The sequence below is a fragment of the Chiloscyllium punctatum genome, chromosome 34 (genome assembly GCF_047496795.1).
Source record: "Chiloscyllium punctatum isolate Juve2018m chromosome 34, sChiPun1.3, whole genome shotgun sequence".
Classification (NCBI taxonomy): Eukaryota; Metazoa; Chordata; class Chondrichthyes; order Orectolobiformes; family Hemiscylliidae; genus Chiloscyllium; species Chiloscyllium punctatum.
This window is the reverse complement of record NC_092772.1, coordinates 2,753,307-2,772,189: the sequence shown is the minus strand read 5'-3', so window position 1 is coordinate 2,772,189 and position 18,883 is coordinate 2,753,307. Positions and strand designations below refer to the sequence as shown.

Genomic DNA, 18,883 nt, shown 5'->3' with positions numbered 1-18,883 from the left:
CACACACAGCGAGGGAGGGACACGCTCACACACAGCGAGGGAGGGACACGCTCACACACAGCGAGGGAGGGACACGCTCACACACAGCGAGGGAGGGACACACACACACACAGTGAGGGGGGGGACACGCTCACACACAGCGAGGGGGGGGACACGCTCACACACAGCGAGGGAGGGACACGCTCACACACACAGCGAGGGGGGGACACGCTCACACACAGCGAGGGAGGGACACACGCACACACAGCGTGGGGGGGGACACGCTCACACACAGCGAGGGGGGGACACGCACACAGCGAGGGAGGGACACACGCACACAGCGAGGGAGGGACACGCGCACACACAGCGAGGGAGGGACACGCACGCACACAGCGAGGGAGGGACACGCACACGCACACAGCGAGGGAGGGGACAGGCTCACACACAGCGAGGGAGGGGACACGCTCACACACAGCGAGGGAGGGACACGCGCACACACAGCGAGGGAGGGACACGCACGCACACAGCGAGGGAGGGACACGCGCACACACAGCGAGGGAGGGACACGCACGCACACAGCGAGGGGGGGCACACACACACAGCGAGAAAGGGACACGCTCGCACACAGCGAGGGAGGGACACGCGCACACACAGCGAGGGAGGGACACGCGCACACACAGCGAGGGAGGGACACGCGCACACACAGCGAGGGAGGGACACGCTCACACACAGCGAGGGAGGGACACACACGCACACAGCGAGGGAGGGACACACACGCACACAGCGAGGGGGGACACGCACACAGCGAACGAGGGACACGCTCACACACAGCGAGGGAGTGACACACGCACACAGCGAGGGAGGGACACGCTCGCACACAGCGAGGGAGGGACACGCGCACACAGCGAGGGAGGGACACGCACGCACACAGCGAGGGAGGGACACACACGCACACAGCGAGGCAGGGACACACACGCACACAGCGAGGGAGGGACACGCTCGCACACAGCGAGGGAGGGACACGCTCGCACACTGCGAGGGAGGGACACGCTCGCACACAGCGAGGGAGGGACACGCTCGCACACAGCGAGGGAGGGACACGCTCGCACACAGCGAGGGGGGGGACACGCTCACACACAGCGAGGGGGTGGGACACACGCACACAGCGAGGGGGGTGGACACACGCACACAGCGAGGGGGGGGACACACGCACACAGCGAGGGGGGGGACACGCACACACACAGCGAGGGAGGGACACGCACACACAGCGAGGGAGGGACACGCTCACACACTGCGAGGGAGAGACACGCTCACACACAGCGAGGGGGGGGACAGGCTCACACACAGCGAGGGGGGGGACAGGCTCACACACAGCGAGGGAGGGACACGCTCACACACAGCGAGGGAGGGGGACACACGCACACAGCGAGGGGGGGACACGCACACACTCAGCGAGGGGGGGGACACGCACGCACACAGCGAGGGAGGGACACACACGCACACAGCGAAGGAGGGACACGCTCACACACACAGCGAGGGGGGACACACACACACACAGCGAGGGTGGTACACGCACACACACAGCGAGGGAGGGACACGCACACACACAGCGAGGGAGGGACACGCACACACACAGCGAGGGAGGGACACACACGCACACAGCGAGGGGGGACACACACGCACACAGCGAGGGAGGGACACGCTCGCACACAGCGAGGGGGGGACACGCTCACACACAGCGAGGGGGGGGGACACACGCACACAGCGAGGTGGGGGGACACACGCAATCAGCGAGGGGGGGGGACACACGCACACAGCGAGGGGGGGGGACACACGCACACAGCGAAGGAGGGACACGCTCACGCACACAGCGAGGGAGGGACACGCGCACACACAGCGAGGGAGGGACACGCGCACACACAGCGAGGGAGGGACACGCGCACACACAGCGAGGGAGGGACACGCCCACACACAGCGAGGGAGGGACACGCGCGCACACAGCGAGGGAGGGACACACACGCACACAGCGAAGGAGGGACACGCTCACACACACAGCGAGGGGGGACACACACACACACAGCGAGGGTGGTACACGCACACACACAGCGAGGGAGGGACACGCACGCACACAGCGAGGGAGGGACACACACGCACACAGCGAGGGGGGACACACACGCACACAGCGAGGGGGGACACACACGCACACAGCGAAGGAGGGACACGCTCACGCACACAGCGAAGGAGGGACACGCGCACACACAGCGAGGGAGGGACACGCGCGCACACAGCAAGGGAGGGACACGCACGCACACAGCGAGGCAGGGACACGCGCACACACAGTGAGGGAGGGACACGCGCACACACAGCGAGGGAGGGACACGCGCACACACAGCGAGGGAGGGACACGCCCACACACAGCGAGGGAGGGACACGCGCACACACAGCGAGGGAGGGACACGCGCACACACAGCGAGGGAGGGACACGCGCACACACAGCGAGGGAGGGACACGCGCACACACAGCGAGGGAGGGACACGCGCACACACAGCGAGGGAGGGACACGCGCACACACAGCGAGGGAGGGACACGCGCACACACAGCGAGGGAGGGACACGCGCACACACAGCGAGGGAGGGACACGCGCACACACAGCGAGGGAGGGACACGCGCACAGCGAGGGAGGGACACGCACACGCACACAGCGAGGGAGGGGACACGCTCACACACAGCGAGGGAGGGGACACGCTCACACACAGCGAGGGAGGGACACGCGCACACACAGCGAGGGAGGGACACGCACGCACACAGCGAGGGAGGGACACGCACGCACACAGCGAGGGAGGGACACGCGCACACACAGCGAGGGAGGGACACGCGCGCACAGCGAGGGAGGGAAACGCACGCACACAGCGAGGGGGGGGACACACACACAGCGAGGGAGGGACACGCTCGCACACAGCGAGGGAGGGACACGCGCACACACAGCGAGGGAGGGACACGCTCACACACAGCGAGGGAGGGACACGCTCACACACAGCGAGGGAGGGACACGCTCACACACAGCGAGGGAGGGGGACACGCTCAGACACAGCGAGGGAGGGACACGCTCACACACAGCGAGGGGGGGACACACGCTCAGACACAGCGAGGGGGGGGACACGCTCACACACAGCGAGTGGGGGGGACACGCTCGCACACAGCGAGGGAGGGACACGCTCGCACACAGCGAGGGAGGGACACGCTCGCACACAGCGAGGGAGGGACACGCTCACACACAGCGAGGGAGGGGGACACGCTCGCACACAGCGAGGGAGGGGGACACGCTCACACTTCGAGGGAGGGACACGCTCACACACAGCGAGGGTGGGACACGCTCGCACACAGCGAGGGAGGGACACGCTCACACACAGCGAGGGGGGGGACACGCTCACACACAGCGAGGGGGGGGACACGCTCACACACAGCGAGGGAGGGGGACACACTCACACACTGCGAGGGGGGGGACACGCTCGCACACAGCGAGGGAGGGGGACACACTCACACACTGCGAGGGAGGGACACGCTCGCACACAGTAAGGGAGGGACACGCTCACACACAGCGAGGGAGGGTCACACGCACACACAGCGAGGGAGGGACACGCACACACACAGCGAGGGAGGGACACGCAAGCACACAGCGAGGGAGGGACACGCGCACACACAGCGAGGGAGGGACACGCGCGCACAGCGAGGGAGGGAAACGCACGCACACAGCGAGGGGGGGACACACACACAGCGAGGGAGGGACACGCACGCACACAGCGAGGCAGGGACACGCGCACACACAGTGAGGGAGGGACACGCGCACACACAGCGAGGGAGGGACACGCGCACACACAGCGAGGGAGGGACACGCCCACACACAGCGAGGGAGGGACACGCGCACACACAGCGAGGGAGGGACACGCGCACACACAGCGAGGGAGGGACACGCGCACACACAGCGAGGGAGGGACACGCGCACACACAGCGAGGGAGGGACACACGCACACACAGCGAGGGAGGGACACGCGCACACACAGCGAGGGAGGGACACGCGCACACACAGCGAGGGAGGGACACGCGCACACACAGCGAGGGAGGGACTCGCGCACACACAGCGAGGGAGGGACACGCGCACAGCGAGGGAGGGACACGCACACGCACACAGCGAGGGAGGGGACACGCTCACACACAGCGAGGGAGGGGACACGCTCACACACAGCGAGGGAGGGACACGCGCACACACAGCGAGGGAGGGACACGCACGCACACAGCGAGGGAGGGACACGCACGCACACAGCGAGGGAGGGACACGCGCACACACAGCGAGGGAGGGACACGCGCGCACAGCGAGGGAGGGAAACGCACGCACACAGCGAGGGGGGGAACACACACACAGCGAGGGAGGGACACGCTCGCACACAGCGAGGGAGGGACACGCGCACACACAGCGAGGGAGGGACACGCTCACACACAGCGAGGGAGGGACACGCTCACACACAGCGAGGGAGGGACACGCTCACACACAGCGAGGGAGGGGGACACGCTCAGACACAGCGAGGGAGGGACACGCTCACACACAGCGAGGGGGGGACACACGCTCAGACACAGCGAGGGGGGGGACACGCTCACACACAGCGAGTGGGGGGGACACGCTCGCACACAGCGAGGGAGGGACACGCTCGCACACAGCGAGGGAGGGACACGCTCGCACACAGCGAGGGAGGGACACGCTCACACACAGCGAGGGAGGGGGACACGCTCGCACACAGCGAGGGAGGGGGACACGCTCACACTTCGAGGGAGGGACACGCTCACACACAGCGAGGGTGGGACACGCTCACACACAGCGAGGGAGGGACACTCTCACACACAGCGAGGGGGGGGGACACGCTCACACACAGCGAGGGGGGGCACACGCACACAGCGAGGGGGGGACACGCTCGCACACAGCGAGGGAGGGACACGCTCACACACAGCGAGGGGGGGGGACACGCTCACACACAGCGAGGGGGGGGACACGCTCACACACAGCGAGGGAGGGGGACACACTCACACACTGCGAGGGGGGGGACACGCTCGCACACAGCGAGGGAGGGGGACACACTCACACACTGCGAGGGAGGGACACGCTCGCACACAGTAAGGGAGGGACACGCTCACACACAGCGAGGGAGGGTCACACGCACACACAGCGAGGGAGGGACACGCACACACACAGCGAGGGAGGGACACGCAAGCACACAGCGAGGGAGGGACACGCGCACACACAGCGAGGGAGGGACACGCGCGCACAGCGAGGGAGGGAAACGCACGCACACAGCGAGGGGGGGGACACACACACAGCGAGGGAGGGACACGCTCGCACACAGCGAGGGAGGGACACACTCACACACTGCGAGGGAGGGACACGCTCGCACACAGTAAGGGAGGGACACGCTCACACACAGCGAGGGAGGGTCACACGCACACACAGCGAGGGAGGGACACGCACACACACAGCGAGGGAGGGACACGCACGCACACAGCGAGGGAGGGACACGCGCACACACAGCGAGGGAGGGACACGCGCGCACAGCGAGGGAGGGAAACGCACGCACACAGCGAGGGGGGGGACACACACACAGCGAGGGAGGGACACGCTCGCACACAGCGAGGGAGGGACACGCGCACACACAGCGAGGGAGGGACACGCTCACACACAGCGAGGGAGGGACACGCTCACACACAGCGAGGGAGGGACACGCTCACACACAGCGAGGGAGGGGGACACGCTCAGACACAGCGAGGGAGGGACACGCTCACACACAGCGAGGGGGGGGGACACGCTCAGACACAGCGAGGGGGGGGACACGCTCACACACAGCGAGTGGGGGGGACACGCTCGCACACAGCGAGGGAGGGACACGCTCGCACACAGCGAGGGAGGGACACGCTCGCACACAGCGAGGGAGGGACACGCTCACACACAGCGAGGGAGGGACACGCTCACACACAGCGAGGGAGGGACACGCTCACACACAGCGAGGGAGGGACACGCTCACACACAGCGAGGGAGGGACACGCTCACACACAGCGAGGGAGGGACACACACACACACAGTGAGGGGGGGGACACGCTCACACACAGCGAGGGGGGGGACACGCTCACACACAGCGAGGGAGGGACACGCGCACACACAGCGAGGGGGGGACACGCTCACACACAGCGAGGGAGGGACACACGCACACACAGCGTGGGGGGGGACACGCTCACACACAGCGAGGGGGGGACACGCACACAGCGAGGGAGGGACACACGCACACAGCGAGGGAGGGACACGCGCACACACAGCGAGGGAGGGACACGCACGCACACAGCGAGGGAGGGACACACACGCACACAGCGAGGGAGGGACACACGCACACAGCGAGGGGGGGGACACACACACACACAGCGAGGGAGGGGACACGCACACACACAGCGAGGGAGGGACACGCTCACAGACAGCGAGGGAGGGACACGCTCACACACAGCGAGGGAGGGACACGCTCACACACAGCGTGGGGGGGGGACACACGCACACAGCGAGGGGGGGGACACGCACACACACAGCGAGGGGGGGGACACGCACACACACAGCGAGGGGGGGACACGCACACACACAGCGAGGGGGGGGACACGCTCACACACAGCGAGGGAGGGACACACTCACACACAGCGAGGGAGGGACACGCTCACAGACAGCGAGGGGACACACACGCACACAGCGAGGGGGGGACACGCTCACACACAGCGAGGGAGGGACACGCTCGCACACAGCGAGGGGGGGACACACGCACACAGCGAGGGGGGGACACGCTCACACACAGCGAGGGAGGGACACGCTCGCACACAGCGAGGGGGGGTCACGCTCGCACACAGCGAGGGGGGGACACGCTCGCACACAGCGAGGGGGGGACACGCTCGCACACAGCGAGGGGGGGACACACGCACACAGCGAGGGGGGGACACGCTCGCACACAGCGAGGGAGGGACACGCTCACACACAGCGAGGGAGGGGGACACGCTCGCACACAGCGAGGGAGGGGGACACGCTCACACAGCGAGGGAGGGACACGCTCACACACAGCGAGGGTGGGACACGCTCACACACAGCGAGGGAGGGACACTCTCACACACAGCGAGGGGGGGGACACGCTCACACACAGCGAGGGGGGGCACACGCACACAGCGAGGGGGGGACACGCTCGCACACAGCGAGGGAGGGACACGCTCACACACAGCGAGGGGGGGGACACGCTCACACACAGCGAGGGGGGGGACACGCTCACACACAGCGAGGGAGGGGGACACACTCACACACTGCGAGGGGGGAGGACACGCTCGCACACAGCGAGGGAGGGGGACACACTCACACACTGCGAGGGAGGGACACGCTCGCACACAGTAAGGGAGGGACACGCTCACACACAGCGAGGGAGGGTCACACGCACACACAGCGAGGGAGGGACACGCACACACACAGCGAGGGAGGGACACGCACACACACAGCGAGGGGGGGGGACACGCTCGCACACAGCGAGGGAGGGACACGCTCACACACAGCGAGGGAGGGACACGCTCGCACACAGCGAGGGAGGGACACGCTCGCACACAGCGAGGGAGGGGGACACGCTCACACACAGTGAGGGGGGGGACACGCTCACACACAGTGAGGGGGGACACACGCTCACACACAGTGAGGGGGGGGACACGCTCACACACAGTGAGGGGGGGGACACGCTCACACACAGTGAGGGGGGGGACACACGCACACACACAGCGAGGGAGGGACACACGCACACACAGCGAGGGAGGGACACACGCACACAGCGAAGGAGGGACACGCTCACACACAGCGAGGGGGGGACACGCTCACACACAGCGAGGGAGGGACACGCTCACACACAGCGAGGGGGCGGGACACGCTCGCACACAGCGAGGGAGGGGGACACGCTCGCACACAGCGAGGTGGGTGGACACGCTCGCACACAGCGAGGGAGGGGGACATGCTCACACACAGCGAGGGAGGGACACGCTCACACACAGCGAGGGAGGGACACGCTCACACACAGCGAGGGAGGGACACGCTCACACACAGCGAGGGAGGGACACGCTCACACACAGCGAGGGGGGGGGGACACGCTCGCACACAGCGAGGGAGGGGGACACGCTCACACACAGCGAGGGGGGGGGACACGCTCGCACACAGCGAGGGAGGGGGACACGCACACACACAGCGAGGGAGGGACACGCTCGCACACAGCGAGGGAGGGACACGCTCACACACAGCGAGGGAGGGACACGCTCACACACAGCGAGGGAGGGACACGCTCACACACAGCGAGGGGGGGACACGCACACACACAGCGAGGGAGGGACACGCACGCACGCACACAGCGACGGGGGGACACACGTACACAGCGAGGGAGGGACATGCACACACAGCGAGGGATTGACATGCACACACAGCGAGGGAGGGACTTGCACACACAGCGAGGGAGGGACTTGCACACACAGCGAGGGAGGGACTTGCACACACAGCGAGGGAGGGACTTGCACACACAGCGAGGGAGGGACTTGCACACACAGCGAGGGAGGGACATGCACACACAGCGAGGGAGGGACATGCACACACAGCGAGGGAGGGACATGCACACACAGCGAGGGAGGGACATGCACACACACACAGCGAGGGAGGGACACACAGTGAGTGAGTAATATGCATACACACACATACAGAGTGAGGGGAGGACACCATCACACACTGCAAGAGGGGCGCGCACACACACACACACACACACACACACACAGCGAGGGTGGGACACGCACCCACACAGCGAGGTTGAGACACGCAGACAGAGCAAGGGTGGGACATGTGCTCAGAAAGCGAGAGGGGATACACACACACACAATACACACACACACACAAAGTGAGGGAGGGACACGCACACACACAACGAGGGAGGTACAAAACACACACAGTGAGGAGAATTACACACACACAGCATGGGAAGGGGACACACACACGCATATACACACATATACACAGAACAATGGAGGGACACGTGCACACACAGTGATGTGTCTCCTCGGACATATCATCGTCCAGCTCTCACTCCAGTCTGCTCCCTCACAGGGTCACCGTCTCTGTGACTCCCAGGTACAACTAGGCCTCGATCCTCAGTGCGGATTTATATTCTCCCAGGTGTGAGTCAGCCTCAAACTCCTGCTCCAATTTGCTCCCTCACACGGTCCCTCCCTCTGTGACTCGGTGCTGATTTCGAGCCTCCTGCTCTGCTTTTTATCCAACTCCAAGTCCCAGTCGGCCTTGACCCTCGCTGCTGATTTATATTCTCCCGTTTTGTGCTGCTCTCTCTCAGGTTCTCTCCCCTTGTGACTCCCAGGTAATGGTAGGCATCAAGCCTCAGCTGAGATTTATAACATCCCATTCCGCACTGCTCTCTTACAGGATCGCCGTTGTGCCTGGAAGACAGTGGGGAAGAGGAGGATTAGACAGAGCAGAGGGTGTTACAGTGATTGAGGGAACTGTAGGGGATGAAACAGGTTATCGGGGGAGCTAGGCAGACCTGCAGTAACTAAAGAACGTTACTGGAAGATACAGCGAGATTTTCAGACACTGAAGAAGGCAAAGGAAATAGAGAGATGGTGGATTGTTCATGACGGAGCTTTGTAGAGTCTAAAGGGCTTCAAAGTTTGGGAGAAGATCTGGAGCTCGAGTGCTCATTATTGTGGTTCTGTTCGCCGAGCTGGGAATTTGTGTTGCAGATGTTTCGTCCCCTGTCTAGGTGACATCCTCAGTGCTTGGGAGCCTCCTGTGAAGCACTTCTGTGATCTTTCCTCCGGCATTTATAGTGGTTTGTATCTGCCGCTTGCAGTTGTCATATCCACCTGTCCGCTGCAGTGGACCGTATATTGGGTCCAGGTCAATGTGCTTATTGATTGAATCTGTGGATGAGTGCCATGCCTCCAGGAATTCCCAGGATGTTCTCTGTTTGGCTTGTCCTATAATAGTAGTGTTGTCCCAGTCGAATTCATGTTGCTTGTCATCTGCATGTGTGGCTACTAAGGAGAGCTGGTCGTGTCGTTTCGTAGCTAGTTGGTGTTCATGGATGCGGATCGTTAGCTGTCTTCCTGTTTGTCCTATGTAGTGTTTTGTGCAGTCCTTGCATGGGATTTTGTACACTACGTTGGTTTTGCTCATGTTGGGTATCGGGTCCTTCCTCCTGGTGAGTTGTCTGAGAGTGGCTGATGGTTTGTGTGCTGTTATGAGTCCTAGTGATCGCAGTAGTCTGGCTGTCAGTTCCGAAATGTTCTTGATGTATGGTAGTGTGGCTAGTCCTTTGGGTCGTGGCATGTCTTCATTCCGTTGTCTTTCCCCGAGGCATCTATGGATGAAATTGTGTGAAGTTTGACCCCACCCCACCGCTCACCAATAGGAAAAACAACACACTGAGAAACCTACAAAAAAAAAACAGACAGATAACCAGGTTTGAACTAGAGAGAATGAAAACTGAAAGCAACAACACCCCCAGATTCTATGGACTACCCAAAGTGCACAAACCAGCCATCCCACTCAGACCCATAGTATCACTACCAGGGACACCATCACACAAACTGGCTCAAGAACTACAGCCGAAACTGAAACACCTGATCAGCGGATCCAGACACTCTGTACAGTCAACACAGGAATTCTTGGACATCATCAGAAATATACACAAAGACAAGGAAGAAACTATGGTCTCATTCGATGTCATGGCACTGTTCACCTCTATCGACAAAACCCTAGCCAGAGAAACAATAGCCAACCTGCTGGACAAACAGAACAGACAACAGGACGGTGAACCTATCAACAAAGACGGCATACTCAAACTACTGGACCTGGGCCTCACAACACACTTCACATTCAACAACCAAATATATAAACAAATCAACGGCACACCCATGGGCTCACCCATCTCTGGACTCATAGCACAAGCAGTAATGCAAAGGTTAGAACAAACAGTCTTACTGCAAATTCAACCCAAACTCTGGGTCAGATATGTAGATGACACCTTTGTAATCGTTAAAAACACAGAAATAGAGAACACACACCGGATCATCAACGCCACACTCACAGGAATCCGATTCACAAGAGAGAAAGAAAAGGACAACCAACTTCCATTCCTAGACGTGATGGTACAGAGAACACCGAATGAAAAATTCACCACAAAGGTATACAGGAAAGCCACACACACAGACCAAGTCCTGAACTATGAAAGAAACCACCCCAACACACACAAAAGAAGTTGCATCAAGACACTGTTCAAAAGGGCCACAACACACTGCAGTACACCAGAACTGCAAAAAGAGGAAGAAGAACACCTATACAATGTATTCGCCAAAAACGGATACCCCCGCAATTTCATTAGGGATTGTCTGTATGGATTTGCTCGACGACTGTCCTCTGATATTGATGAGGGCAGTGCAGATGATGTGGTTTATATGGAGTTCATTAAGGTCTTTGTCAAGGTCCCACATGGAAGGCTAGTCCAAAAGGGAAGATCCCATTGGATTTAAGGTAAGTTGGCAAATTGGCTCCACAATTGGTGGAGGGTTGGTTTTGTGATTGAAAGCCTTTGCCCAGCGGGTGTACCACAGGGATCTGTGCAGGAGCCATTGCTGGCTGTTACATACATTAATCACTCGGATGTGAAAGTAGAAGGAATCATTAGTAGGTTTGCAGATAACCTGAAAGGTGAGGGTGTTGTCCACAGTGAGGGGGATGGACTCAGGCTGCAGTCTGATATCGATCAGATGATAAACTGAGCAGAGTAATGGGAGACAGAGTTTACTTCTAATCACTGTGAGGTAATGCACTGTGGGAAGTCTAATAAATGAATGATATACATCATGAACGGTAGGTCCTCCTCGAGTACTGAGGAATACAGGGACTTTGTTGGCAAGTCGCTGGATGTCTGAAAGGTGTCAGCACCGGTAGACAGGGTGGGGAATACACCTGAACTGGGAGCAGGAGGGGGACCCACATCCTGGTGGGGAACGTTGCTGGAGCTGCTCGAGAGGATTTAAACTCGTCTGGCAGGGCTGTGTGACCCCAAAGAGTCGTAAGGCCAGAAAGAAAGTTGAGGCTGGTACAAATGTTCAAGAGAAGAATATAAGTAGACAAGGCAGGCAAGAACATAGCAGACAATTAGGGCAAACTGGTGGATTAAACTGCAGTTATTTCAATACAAAAGGCCAAACAGATAAGGCAGATGAACCCAGAGCATGGATGGGAACATGGGATTGGGAGACCATAGATATTACAGAAACACAGCTGAGGGAGCAACAGGAGCAGCAGCTCAATATTCCAGAGACAGCTGCTACAGGAAGGATAGAACAGGAGGGAAAACAGGAGGAGAGCTGGTGGGTTTGATTGGGGGGAAACATCCCAGCAGTACCTCGAGGGAGGATTCATGTAGGATCGCCCAGTTAAACGATATTAGTGGAACTGAGAAATAAAAATTGGTCATTAGTTTTCTACGGTCGGACTACAGCGATAGGCAATGGGAGATGGAGGAGCAAATATGTCAGGAGATTTCAGATATCTCTTAGAATAATAGGGTTGGAATGATAGGGGATCTTAACCGTTCCAAACCTGGACTGGGATTGGTACTAAGTTAAGCATTTGGATGGAAGGTATTTGTTAAGTGTGTTCCGAAAACTCCCAGTCATTATGTAATTGGCCCAACTGGAGAATGGGACTAAACCTGACCTCCCCTTGGGAAACAAGGCAGGGAACGGGACTGAGGTGTTAGTGGGGGAGCACTTTGGAAAGTTACCACAATTGTATTAGATTGAAAATAGCGATGGAAAAGGACAGGCCTGGTCCACAAGTTAAAGTTATTCAATGGAGCAAGATAGTATTAGACATGAATTTTTAAAGCAGATTTGGGGAGGCTATTTGCAGATAAAGGGAAGTCTGGCAAGTAGGAATATTTTAAAACCGAGATAAAAGGAGTGTTCAGCGCCAGCGTGTTCCTGTTAGTGTGGAGCTCAATGCTGACTGAATTAGGAAACACTGGCTGAGTTTCGAGGCTGTGGTCAAGAAAAAAAGGGGGCACATGTCAGATATAACTGGCTGACTCAAGGGAATCCCTTCAGGAGCATCGGGGCTGTAGGAATACACTTAGGATGGAAATCAGGAATGTAAAAAGGGGATACGAGATCGCTTTGGCAGAGAATGTTAAGGAGAATCCAAAGAGACTCTACAAGTGTATTAAGAGCAAAAGAAGAGCTCGGGACAAACCCGGTCTCCTTAATGATCAATGAAGGCAACGATGTGTGAAACTACAAGATCCAAAACAAATATTTCACTTTGGAACTTACTGTGGATAAAGACTGGGGCGCTCAGGGAACTAAACAGTGTTTGGCCAGACCACTATTGGAATAATGTGTGCAATTCTGGTCTCAATGCCATCGGAAGGATATCGTGGAACATGAAAGGGTTCAGAAGAAATGACCAAAGATGGTGCCAGGGTTGGAGGGTTTGTGCTTCAGGGAAAAGCCTGAATAGGCTGGAGCTGTGTTCACTTGAACATGGGAGGCTAAGGAGTTAACTGATAAAAGGTGTTTAAAATCATGGTGGGCATCGACAGGGTCAATAGACAAGGTCATTTCCCCAGGCAAGGGAAACTTTTCAAAGGGGTCTAAAGGACAACTGACTCCAGCAGAGTGGATGGAATAAGCTGCCAGAGCAAATAGTGGAGGCTGATAGAAATACATTTAAAAGGCATGTGGATGGGTGTATGAATAGCAAAGGGTTCAGAGGGATATTGGCAAAATTGTGGCAAATGTGACTAGAAACGTCATGCAGGAGTTGGTCCGAAGGGCCTGTTTCTGTGCTGTACATCTCTATGACTCAATGTCTTGAAATGAGTCCACATTATAGAAAAGGAGGTGCTGGAGGTTTTAAAACACAAAGGTAGAACAATCCCCAGGACCTGATCAAATGGATCTCAGGACATTGTGGGAAGCTGGTGAAGAAATTGTAGGGCCCCTAGCAGAGATACTTGTACCATCGAGAGCTATGTGTGATAGGCTGTTAGACTGGAGGGTGGCATTGTGGACAGTGAAGAAGGTTTTCTGAGATTACAAAGGGATCCTGATGAAATGTGTGAATGAATGGCTGAAAAACTGTAGATTGAGTTCAACCTGAATAAATGCAAGGTAAAGCATTTGGTACAACAAACACGGGCAGGACTTATACAATTAATGGCAAGACCTTCAGTTGTGTTGTAGAACAGAGAGACCTCAGGGTTCAGCTACATAATTCTTTAAAGTTTGTAACATTGAGAGACAGGATAGTTTTAAAAAAAGGTGCTTGCCTCACTTGCTTTCATTGCTCAGTCGTTTGGATATCGGAGTTGGGAAGTCGCATTGAGATTATACAGGCCATTGGTGAGTCCTCTTCTGGAATACTGTGTCCAGTTCTGGTCGCCCAGTTATAGGTAGGATATTATTAAGCTGGAAAGGGTTGGAAGGAGATTTACTGGGATGTGGCTGGGTACGAAAGGCTTCAGTATAAAGAAAGGCTGAATAGGTTGGTATTTTTCACTGAAACCTGAATGTTGACAGATGACCTCAGAAGTTTATAAAATCATGAGGGGGATCGATAGAGTTAATGGGAGTTGTCTTTTCCCATGGACAGGGGAGTTTCAAGACAAGGCACTACATTTTTAAGTTTAGAGGAGAGACATATAAAAAAAGACATGAGGCACATTGTTAAAGAGGGTGGGTTGTGTGTGAAATGAACTTCCCAAGGAAGGGGTGAACATGAGGACAATTACAATGTTTAAAAGACATTTGCATTAGTACAGGAAGAGGAAAGGTTTGAAGGGATATGATCCAGGAACAGGCAGGTGGGACAAGATCAGTTTTAGTGTATGGTTAGCGTTAACCAAACAGTGCAGTATGACTCTGACTATGATTATAATGTTGTGTCATTAATTCAGAAAGGCTGCAAGAGAAAGCCAGGGAACTACAGACTGATGAGTGAGACATCAGGGTGGGTCAGTTGTTGGAGGTCATTCTGAGAGGTAGGTCTTACATGCATTTGGAAAGATAAGGCCTGATTACAGCCAGCATGGCTTTGTGCGTGGGAAAACATGTCCCACAATCTTGACTGGAGTTTGCTCAAGATGTGACCAAAAAGATAGACGAAGGCAGAGCAACAGACGTTGTTTCTGGCTTCCGCAAACCCTTGTTCAGGGTGTAGCATGATCCATTGGTTAGTAAGGGTAGATCACAAGGGATCAGGGAGAGCTACCCAACTGGATACAAAATGGGATGACAGTGGGAGACAGAGGGTGGTGGGAGAGGGTTGTTGTTCAGACTGGGGTCTCTGACCAGCAGTGTGCTGTAAGGACTGGTGCTGGGACCACTGTTGTGCACCATTTACATAAACAATCTGAGTGAAAATATAGGAGTCCCTGTTATTATGTTTGTGGATACCAAGATTAGTGGAAGAGTGGGCAGGGAATATAGTTATCGAAGGGGATGGTAATCAACTGGGCCAGTGGGCCAAGGCATGAAAGATGGAGTTTAATTCAGGTGTTGGATTCAGTTCAGACAAACCAGAGAGGACTAACATAGTTAATGGTTGGGCCCTGGGCAGTGTTGTAGAAAAGAGAGAGACCAAGGGGTGCAGTTACATTGTTCCTTGGATTGGCATCACAGGGCGACAGGGTGTTGAAAGCAGCAATTGGCACACTTGTCTTCATTGGTCAGAGCATTGAGTACATGAGTTGGAGATATTGGTAACATTGTTGTCAATATTTCTTATAAAGGTTTATGAAACCATGTAGGGTCTAAGTAAGGTGAATTGCCAAGGGTAGGTGAGTCCAAAGCTAGAGGCATAAACGTGAGGTGAGAGAGCAAGGATTTAAAGAGGGAGCTGAGGGGCAACATTATCCACAGACGGAATGGACTGCCAGAGGAAATGGTAAAAACAAGTACAATTACACGATGGAAAAGACACTCGGGCAGGTACATGGAGAGGAGAAGGTTTGAAGGGATATGAGCTAAACACAGGCAAACCCGACTCATTCCATTTCGGAAACCTCGGCCGAAGAGTCATGCAGCACAGAAACAGAGCCGATGTCTCCAGTTATTGGAGGAGGAGACTATTGAGACAAGGCATGTTGTAGAGACTGAAGCACGTTACAGCGATACGGATGGTCATCTGGACTGGAGGTTTCAAATATGTGAAATAATTGGTGAAAGGGGAGGAGATGACAGAGATAGGAACTGTTATAGGAGTTAGAATGATTGAAGACACTGGTCCTCAATACAAGCCATAGATAGTGTTGGAGAAGGAATAGGGAACAGAAAGATCCCAGGCAGCATTACCACCCTCTCGCGGGAGGCCTGCTTTCCCCTCAGTTGTTCTGATGCTCTCTAAGAAAGCACAGGCCTGGACTAATAACTGGGAACTCCCGATGCTGTCTCATTACAACAAAACTTGCAACAGACGTGGTGATTGAGCCTGGGGTGTATCTGTACTGTGCTCCCCCTCCAGCACTTTCTCTGTCATGTCTTGTTAGCTGATGTTTGGATCCCCCTTATTACTGTCTGCTCTGTGCACTGGAATGATCTTACCTGGCAGCAGGATTTATTGAAGACTCCCGACCTCCCTGACTTTGTCTTTCTGGCTAACCAACCATTGTCCCAACCAGCAGTTGGCAAGTCTATTGAGTCAGGATCTCCCTGATTACCTGTAGAAGACACAGAAATAGGCAGAATGGGAAATTAGGCTGATGCTGTGAGGGTTACACATGTAGAATGGCACTGAGCCCACAGAGATCTGGAAAATCCCAGTCTCCATTCCTGACCTATGCTGCCTCATCTCTCTGGAGTGGAGAATTCTGTTGGCTCATGATCTGGAGTAGCTTCAAAAGTGAGAGACGCTGACAGAGGCAGCAATTAGACCCACACAGTGAGGGGTACCACATGGAGAGGTACTGAGTCACATCACCAGAGTGCCGGGTCAAACAATTTATTTGTTTGTGCAGGAAGAAAGGGTTTTGATTCGTGTTGCACTGGGATATACAAACTGTGAGCAGGCAAAGTGATAGCCTAGTGTCATTACTGTGTGACAATTTATCCAGAAACTCAGCAAGTGTTCTCTGGACACAGGTTCAAATCCCAACATTGCAAATGATAGAATGTGAAGTAAATGCTTCAAAAACGATGTAACTAAAAACCTGTAAGTGAGTATTAAACAATTGCTGATGTTAAGAAAAATCCATCGGGTGAATTCCTGTCTTTAGTGAAGTAATCTAAGATGGGACTGGGATATCACAGGTATTACAGAAACAACAGCTGAGGGAGGGACAGGACAGGCAGCTCAATGTTCCAGGGGACAGATGCTGCAAGAAGGACAGAAGGGGAGCTGAGAGAGGAGGAGAGCTGCTGGTTCTGATGGGGTGAAACATCCCAGCAGGACGGAGAGAGGATATTCCTGCAGGATCGCCCAGTGAAGCTGTGTTCGTGGAATTAATCAATAACAATGGGGCTTCCCTTTCCTCTGATTGTTCGACAGACCCCGAGAGCCCCGCCCCCCTGCACCTTGACCGTCTCAAGATGGCGGCACAGAGGCCCGCGCACCCTCTTCCCTCAAACAAATGGCGGCCGTGACCCTGGGCCCCTTCCCTGATCAGAGACCGCCGCCTCCTTATCCGGGCCTGGAGGTCTTTTCCGAGTTTTTTTTAACCTGTATCCTGGACTTGTGAATTCTCTCCGCTCCTTTCTCCCGGCGAGGCTCCCACACACCGGCTCAGAGCGCCGCTCTCTGGAGCCGATCGAAGCCGCTGCCGCAGAAAACAGCTCCATGTCGCGCTCTCTCTGTGTCCTGATCAATGTGACACTGCGCATGCTCTGCATTGAAACAAAACTGCGCGTGCGTCTGAGATTATCGGTGAGTTTGTAGAGAATATTCATACCTGCACAGACTGATGGGTAAAATATTAGTCATTAACAATTGCTTTGTCGAGTATAGTCATAGAGATTTCTAGCATGTGAACAGATTGTTTGGTCCAACTCGACCATACCGGCTAGGTATGTAAATTAGTAATCGTTCTGGGAGTTTGAAAAGAAGTTTCTTACTCGAGTTGTGCAAATCCTTTGGAAATATGTATGTTATCAGATTTACATCTCAACTATTTCTTAAAATCTCACATTGATTTGTGAGAGAGGTTTAATACTCCACTATGTGGTGGGAACGATCAATCCTGCAAAACAGTTTGCTCTCTGACCAATCCTGAAGCGTTCACTCCTGGAGAATGCTTTGGCCCCGCTCCTCACTCACTCTGGTTGGCAGACCGGCCGCTGCTCGGTCCTCCACTTCCGCCCATTCCTCCCAATTGCAGAGTTGATTCAGGCGTGACTCAGCAGGCTGAGGGACAAGGGAAGTTCGAGTCGATTTCTTGTGATGCGGTGAAAATATCCCAAATCTTGGATCGAGAGGCTTGAGTTCAATTCATAGCTTGTGCAGGTGTGTGCAATAAAAACTTTGAACAGGTTCATTCCGAAAAATAAGGGAAGTCCGGAACAGAGTTAAAAACATAGAAAATGCATGCAATGTGGTGGGGCTGTCATAGCCCAGAAGATTTTCACCTTTACCAAGTGTTTCAGGACCCCAGTGGGTCCTAGTACAGACTGTTGCACTCCTAGTGCACAGCCAGATACCACGGTTGTGGGGAAAAGTGTCGTGGTGGGAGACAGAGGTGCTTTTCTGGAACGCGCTCGGTTTTGGAGGTGAAATAGATGAGAAGGAGTAGGGATTTTTATGGAGGTACCAGTT

At 56.2% G+C, this 18,883-nt stretch overlaps 1 long non-coding RNA gene across 1 annotated transcript in view; it reads right to left on the bottom strand.

Annotated features, from left to right (window-relative positions):
• Window positions 1-17,909, bottom strand: part of LOC140458983 (uncharacterized) — a 51,916-nt gene extending 34,007 nt beyond the window's left edge. The window contains exons 1-2 of the long non-coding RNA XR_011953792.1: window positions 17,795-17,909; window positions 16,681-16,796 (exon numbers count right to left, since the gene is read on the bottom strand). This is a non-coding gene — a long non-coding RNA (uncharacterized lncRNA). The remainder of the gene's footprint in view (window positions 1-16,680; window positions 16,797-17,794) is intronic.
• Between the last annotated feature and the right edge of the window lie 974 nt (window positions 17,910-18,883).